Source organism: Cupressus sempervirens, chromosome 5, assembly GCF_028749045.1.
Source record: "Cupressus sempervirens isolate cs-2001-9-10 chromosome 5, ASM2874904v1, whole genome shotgun sequence".
Taxonomy (NCBI): domain Eukaryota; kingdom Viridiplantae; phylum Streptophyta; class Pinopsida; order Cupressales; family Cupressaceae; genus Cupressus; species Cupressus sempervirens.
Window position 1 is genome coordinate 232,956,187 of NC_143122.1, and position 8,159 is coordinate 232,964,345.

An 8,159-nucleotide genomic window follows, 5' to 3' on the forward strand; every position below is an offset into this window, starting at 1 on the left:
ATTCATAAATCATAGTTTTAAATCACTCAATAAATAGTTTTAAAGCATAACAATAATTCTTATTTGTAATTCATAATTCATAATATCAAAGTTAATGAATCAATAGTCTATACGAAGTGTCAATTCAAGTATTGTAGTTGTTCAAAAGTGAGGAAAAATGTGTAAATGCGAGTAAAAAGAACAACTAATGTCGATACAAAACAACTAATGTTGAGATCTATAGCCCTCCCACATCCTTCATGCTATTTCATCTTGAAAATATCCCTAGTCATCTCTATCTCATTGACTCATCCCATAAGTTTCAAGAATTGACACATTTATCCCATCCCGATCATCATCCTCTTCAATTTCCATATCGAGTGGAACACCATCCTCTATCATAGTGAAATTTTGTAGTATACAACATGCTAACATGATCTTTGTTTGACTCATGATATTATAGGATGTCAAATGCTTCAACATAGGAAAAAATTGCTTAAAAATACCAAAATGTGTGCTCAATCACATTCCTAAGAGAGGAGTGTCGGTGGTTAAATAGCTCATGTACACTATTGATTGGGTTGGTTCTAGAAAACTCTTTTAAGTGGTACCTGTACACTGATAAGAGGCACAAAATCCAAGAACATTTGGATAGCCATCATCAACTAAATAGAATTTTCCTATACAAAGGAAAAATAATATTATAGATTGGAAATAACATAAAAACTATGGTTGACATTAATGACTATATTATCATTAAAATTATGATTTAATATACTTAGGGGAACTAGCAGTGGATCTACTCTTGATAGAGCTAAAGCAAGAACATGACTATCTATAGCTAACCCTTCCCAACTAGCAAGAACATATTGAAACTTGTAGTCAAACAAACATACACCCATTATATTTTGTGACAGGTGGCCTTTTCTATCATGATATTTTTCTAGGTTGTCCACATCAACGGTAACTGGTATATGGGTTCCATCAATTGCCCAATGTAGTCCTAGTGTAAGAAATATTATTTTCATATATGTAGCAATAGACTCAAGCAACAAAATATATGACAATATGAGATTTACCTTTAAGTATGGATCAAAATGGTCCTTCCCAATAACTTCTAGAGGAGTATTTGAAGAAGGGGGCAAAAAGTAACTGGTATGGAGCGATATGATAGCCTTCAAGACCTTGTGGAAGTAGTGACTCACTGTCTCTCCTAAGTGACCAAAGTTATGGTCAATCTTATGATTCTTTAGATTGTGGCCAAGAGTATGTAGCAACATAACTAGTTGTTCTTCCAATTTCATGTTTATCGTATCTTCAATGCTCCCTTTTTTCCTTAGAATATTAGCAAGTTTGAAGAATGCTCCCATAGTCATGCATATTTGGTCATGGCAATCTATCTCATTGGAATATATAATACGTTTATAAAAAAGGACAAGCAACCCTTCTTCGCTTGCGCTTGGTCTTCTAGCATCTTTTGATGCTGCTACTATGAATACCACTTGGGCTACAAGCAAAATGGAAAGTACATGCAAGAGTGTGATCTTCTTACAATGCTTTCGTAAACTTGTATATAATTAGTAGAATCCATTGAATGCCATATAACATTTTAATGGAGTTATTAGTTGATATTACCATATAATTTTTATGTGGTATTAAAAACATTATTACAAAGTTATTACAAGGAAAAGAACAAATAAACTATCAATAATATCAATTACTTTCAAAATCAATTATGCCAGCCAGCAAGTGCAAATATATGTTTGGATACTATTTTAGTCATATGGATTCATGGGCATTTGTACAAAGCATTGGAGCATCGTAATGTTTAGCTTATTTTTTAAATTGAGATTGAATAATTGATTAATTTCTATTACCAAAAATTGATTAATTGCAATTTGTATTTAGTCTCTTGTATTTGTGGTTGATCAATGTTAACTTAGATCCTTTTCAATATGACAATTGACTCCTTTTCTACTTGTCATGGGAGAATTTAACCTCTGATGTTGTGCATGCAAGTGACCATAAAATTTTACTATCAAATTAAAAAATTTAGAGAAATAAGAGCATATGAGCAATATTTTTGATATTTTGATGGTGTATTTTACTGGCATATGAGAAATATTTTTGTTCTAGTGTATGAAAAGGTTTTATGCTCAGACATTCTGAGTTCTAATATTGTGTGTGTCATGTCTTGCCTAGAGTTTTATGGTTTTTTAAAACTTTGATTAAAATGATCATTGAGAACTTGATGAGGGCAAAGCCTCTATAATTTTTTTTGAAGATTTCAACAAAGGATCTGATTTGGGAATGTAGGGTGTATAATGGCTTAATTTCAAAGTCAACTATGAAAGGGTGCAGATGTGGAAAATACAGTTCGTTCACTAATTTCACATGAGTTCATCAATTTTGATGATTCTAATTCATATGGTGAATGGAATATATGTCCTCCTTACTAAAGATCTTCTAGAATTGGAGAGAGGAGCAACAAAAGATACAAAAGAAAAAAAGTTAGATACAATGTAGGAGAACAAATACAACTTTCAAGAATCAATTCATCATCATTTTGATACTTCAACACCTTCTAGTTTGAGGCCTAGAAGTTGGGTTACATTAGGAGAGGACAAAGGAAGATGTAAATTCAATTTGTTTCTTTTCTCATTGACATATCAAAATCATGAAAAACATGGGGCACATGGATTCCCCATTACACAACATTTGGAATGCATTGCCTAGTGAATACTTACTTGGAAAATTAATTTAGAATTGATCGAAATATCCAATCATTAAACTAAGAAAATAAATATAACTCTTCAACAATAGTTAGCTACAACTATAAGTAATAGAGTTATTAGTATAACTAATGAGAATATATATGACTTACACCAAGAGACACAATGCCTATCAATTAAGGATAACAAATCAACCTATCAAAAGATGCATTTGTGGTTGTCTCATTATGTTGCAAAAATAATTTTTGCCCTTTAAAATTACCACAAGGAATATAGTGAGAAGAATGCCATGTGAGAAGCTAAGTGTACCCAACTTTGGGCCAAATCGACTCTCAACTTTGGCCTTCAATGGGTGAATGTGGTAACTTAGTTTATTTCCTTTTAATCACTCATTACATCATTATCTTTTGCATTTTGTTTAAATATGAAGTTAGAATAATTGCTAGTTTAGATTGAGATTTTGTTTGTTATATTGCAAATTTCTTTAGAGAGGAATGCCATGTTCAAAAGTTTAGAAAATAATTAAGGGACAATGAATAGAAGCTTGGAAAAAGTTGTTTCCAGCAATAAACTATGACATCTCACATAAGCTTCCTTGACCTATCCAATGCGATTGTAACCCATCCATTACGAACCTTGGAAGTGATAAATGCCACTATTTCAAGAGAGGGACTTTGATCTACATGTTCGTACCATTGTATTATGTTAACTTTGTAGTCAATAGTAACAAAGAAAAAGAAAACAAGGTTGGAGATAAAGAAGATGGTTATAATTATGATGAGGACACCCTGAGTACTGTCAGAATTTAGTCACCTAATCTACAAATTAGAGAAAGGGTTATTGAGACAGATTAAAGTTGACAATTGTTAATGTTTATGGTAGCCATGAGAGAGGTCCTTCATACCTGTAGCAATCAACATCAATTTTTTCCCTGGGTTTATCTGCCTCATTGGACTGTATCTTCTTCATTTGGTTTGAGCTCTTGATTTTGATAGTTGTATTTTATTGGGAGCTGGTCTATGTCTCCTATAGAGACTCTGTCAGGATCATGTTATTGTCCAGGATATTAGGCAATGAAATCAGACAATGATACAATGATAACTTTTGTCAGTTTCCCAATTGTGAAATCTCCCAATTAAAATTTTAGTTTTGAATATTTTCCAAAAAACACAACTAAAAGCTAAAAACCTTTATTTGAAATACATAATCTACACATTCCTACTATGCCCCAAATGTCAACTTTATAATAGGATATGGAGTTTAATAAATAAAATTATGCAATTGAAAGTGGATTTCCATCAATATCAAAGAAATCATGATGTGATATAACTATATGAGTCATGATGGGTTTGTATGCAAATTATCAAAGCATTAAAAAGGGGCACAAAGTGTTTGACACATGTAGTTAGCTTGTTGCTAGAGAGTTAGCTAGCAATAAAATGGTTATGCTCATCCTGCTCTTCATTGCACTTTCCTACCAAAGCTAACATATTTTTTTGTATGAGATACAATTTTGCCCCAATAAAGTTAGTAGGTTGGGGACCCTATACTAAAACCACATTAAGTATTTATAGAACATTACAAGTGTTTGGCCTTGGTATTAATTTATGTCACTTGGAAATATAAGAAGTTGCAGATATCATATGAAATTTGTATAAGGTTTTTTTTTCTTGCAACCCAAATCTAGAGGCAACAAAAACATTATTGTGGTAGAACTAAAAATAGAATTAGGGTTTCTTCATTATTTTTGAAAATCAGAGATACGCAAAAAAGAAAATCGTGGAACAAACTCCTATTTAAGATAAGCAATAAGAAATATCCTTGGCATGTTTCTCAAGTGGAAATCTTTATAAGGTTCAAAGATGGGTTGTCACAAATAGTATTAAAGCATGATCTGCCATCCTCATCCTACCATCCTGATGGACAAAATTTAAAGACTAGAAATTGAAGAATATATTAAGATTAGCAAAAGAGAAGAATAGAAAATGTTTGATCCCAATCAACAAGAGATACAATGAGTTCCAATATGGGTAGCTAATAAGAAATAATAATAAAAAGAGGAATTTGAAGAGAGAATACTCTCACCATTGCATCCACAATCATGTCGTTACTTATATTGAATGAAAAACTCGAGAACTGCAATATCTATACACAAAAATATAACTCCGTAATGTTAATTTGTTTACTTTATTAGAAGCTTGTAAAGATATTAGAACTAGGTCAAGAAAGTCCATGCCCAGATTGTTTTGACAAGTCTTACTCAAAACCCTCTTTCGGGAACTAATCTAGTAGACATGTATAGTAAGTATGCAAGTGTAGAAGGTGTACATCAAATAATTGACAAATGTTTGAAAAAGACTCGTTTTAATGGAATGTAATGATTAGACGGTATGCTCTATACAAACTGTATGAAAATGGAATAATACTATAATGTCAAATGCAACAAAAAGTTTTAGAGCTTAGTAGTAGAATATACCCATTTGTGCTAAAGACATGCACTAGCTTATCGGGTCTAGAAAAAGGGTTGCTTGAGGAAATAGATAGGAGGAGAATTGAATCATCACCTAGATGAAGTTCATTCAGATGGAAAGATAGATAGAAATAAGGGATAAAGTAGCAAGGATAAAAATCATCAAAAGCACATATACAATGGAGGCATTCTAGATTCGTTCTATCCATATCCATTGGGGTCTACAAGAGGAAGATTAACAAAATATATACATAAAAATGAGATTTGAAACTCATCTACAAATACTATTAATGCAGAAATAAAAAAAAATTAATAATGTTCAAAACAAACAAACAGCGCACCGTATGTGCACCAAAGGAATATAGAAGGTAAGGGGTTTCATTGAATGCAATGTTATGAAAACAACACAATCTACATACCTCAAAATTTGACCATCCCACTCTTGTTGTTGACTCCACTCCTCTTTGCCCTTCAACTATTGTAGAAACTTCTTGTCAATGCCGTAAAACAAAACCCTACACAACTGTATTTAGACACATCACATAAAAAAGAATAACGATGAACCCTGCACTCAAAAAGTAATGAAACCTTGCTCCATACCTGGTAAAAATGGAGGATAAAAGTTTCCTTCGCCTCCTACCAATGGACGTGAGCTGAGAATGAGCGGCAAACAAAAGTGAGGGCAAATGTAAAGTTGAGGGCACAAACCCAAAATTTTATATTTTCTAGCAAAGTAATAAATAGAATAGGAATAAAAATTCCTATTCCACCTATTTAGGTGGAATTGCGTATGTCCCTTTTTTGAACAAAATTGGAATACTTATTCCCATTGTATTCCTATTTGTAATTCAACATTGTTGCACCCAAATGGAGGATAGAGATACACATGCCTATTCCATTGGTATTCCTATTGCCAAACGAGCCCTAACTAAATACATTTACATCTCAAGCATGGATCCAAAGTAATAGTGTTTTTCCTCTTTGCAATTCGTGATAGAATATATAGTTCTATTTCCTTTCGATCCTTTGTAGAAGGAGGCGTGGCTGCCAGATGGTTTACAATTCAAAAAATCTTCCAACCTTGGTCAAGAGAAAATACGTAAGTTGCCCTCTTTTGTATAATACTCCAAACGCCATTTCAAAGCCAACAGATTCCCTCTCTATAGAATCGGTGGCTACCATCCATCAATATGGTCAACATGATTGTTGACCAATCTTGAAAAGTGAAGAACACTTGTCTCTAGAAGCCCAACATTCGAATATTTTGCTACGACACCTTGTCCTGTTCAGCTGCAATGCCCCACTTGAAACAAAATCGGGGATAATTCTGAGCATCCAAGACAAAACTACAAACATGAAAGGGCATTTTTGGACTCGGTTTGTAGCAACTTGATATAACAACAACATTCACAATTCAAAATGTCGATGAAAATGGAGGCGTTCATGGTGATGTTGGTACAGGCCATTTTACCCATCATTAAGCCAGCTGTATTCTTGGCCATTGCAAGATCATGGTGATGTATGCGCCGCCATGGCTATGAGCATTATAAGAACCATTAGTCACTGGTGGAGGGCGAGGACGAAGCACAGGTGTTTTAAGAGATTAATGAAGAAAAGCCTTCTGATCAACGCCATGAAGCCGAAGATGGGCGTAGTGTGGTTCAATGAAGGGTAAATCAAGAAAGCCACGAATGATTTCAGTTGCACAAATTTAATCGGGATGGGGAGTTTTGGAATGGTGTACAAGGGAAAACTCCCCGACGGTCAGATGATTGCCATGAAGAGAATGAAGAAGTGCTCTGTCGATGATGATGCAGATTTTTGGAATGAGGTAGAGATTCAGAGCAGCCTTCACCATCGAAATTTGGTGGCTCTACGAGGTTTTGGCATTGGCGGTGAGGACAAAGAGGGGTTCCAGCGATTTCTCGTTTACGACTACCTCGCCAATGGTAGCCTCGATCAACACATTTTTAGAAATGCCGCTGGGAGAACGCTGATGTGGGAGCAGAGGAAGAAGATTATAATTGGGATTGCAAAGGGGTTATGTCATCTGCATTACGGCGTTCGGCCAACGATATATCACAGGGATATAAAGGCCAATAACATTCTGCTGGATGAGGACATGAATGCCTGTGTCGCTGATTTTGGGCTGGTGAGGATGGCGAGTGAAGGGGAATCGTATATCGTGTCAAAAATAAGCGGGACACGTGGGTATTTGGCGCCAGAGTATGCTCTGTATGAAATTCTTACAGATCAGAGTGATGTGTATAGCTTTGGAGTTGTGTTGTTGGAAATCATGAGTGGCAGAAGGGCTCTGGATATCTCTGTGGAATGTTCGACTGAATACCTTATTACTGATTGGGCATGGAAGCTCCTAGAAATGAGTAGATTAGTTGAATTGATAGATTGGAGAATGCACAAGAGTGAAGAGGTGAAAGTAATGGAGAGATTTGTTAAGGTGGGTATTTTGTGTACTCACGTTAATCTGGCTTTAAGGCCGAGCATGGCAAAGGCATTGAAGATGTTGGAGGGAGAGGTTGTCATTCCCGCAATACCAGAAAAGCCTTTACCAGTAGCAAATCACAGAGTGGCGAGCAATGGAAAGGCGTTTCTCAGCGTTATAGAGAGTTATCCTTCCTTCAACTCGTCTGTCATTGGAAGATAGGCAACACTCATGGGTTGTAACCCATGATGGTCCAATACATGAATTTTATATTCCTTGTTGGTCATGGTTTTTTATGGAAATATCTCAGCGGAGATGCCGATATCCTTGCTGTTTCTGAGAGAGAAGTGAGCTGCTAAGAAATGCAGTGTTCTTTATTTTTTATTTTTCTTGCCGTGGTCTCCATTCATAAAGAAGTTTTACTCATTTGGAACTGGAACTCAAATGGTATTAGGCTGAAATTTCTGTGTTCAAAAATTAAGAATTATCAACTATTCATGCATTTTACTAAATTTATCTAATCTACAATTTTTAC

The 8,159-nt window shown here is 34.7% G+C and overlaps 1 pseudogene; it reads left to right on the forward strand.

Moving 5' to 3' along the window:
• The first annotated feature begins 6,901 nt into the window (after positions 1-6,901).
• On the forward strand, positions 6,902-7,846 carry LOC149555304 (putative receptor-like protein kinase At1g11050 pseudogene; annotated as a pseudogene).
• The last annotated feature ends 313 nt before the right edge of the window (positions 7,847-8,159 follow it).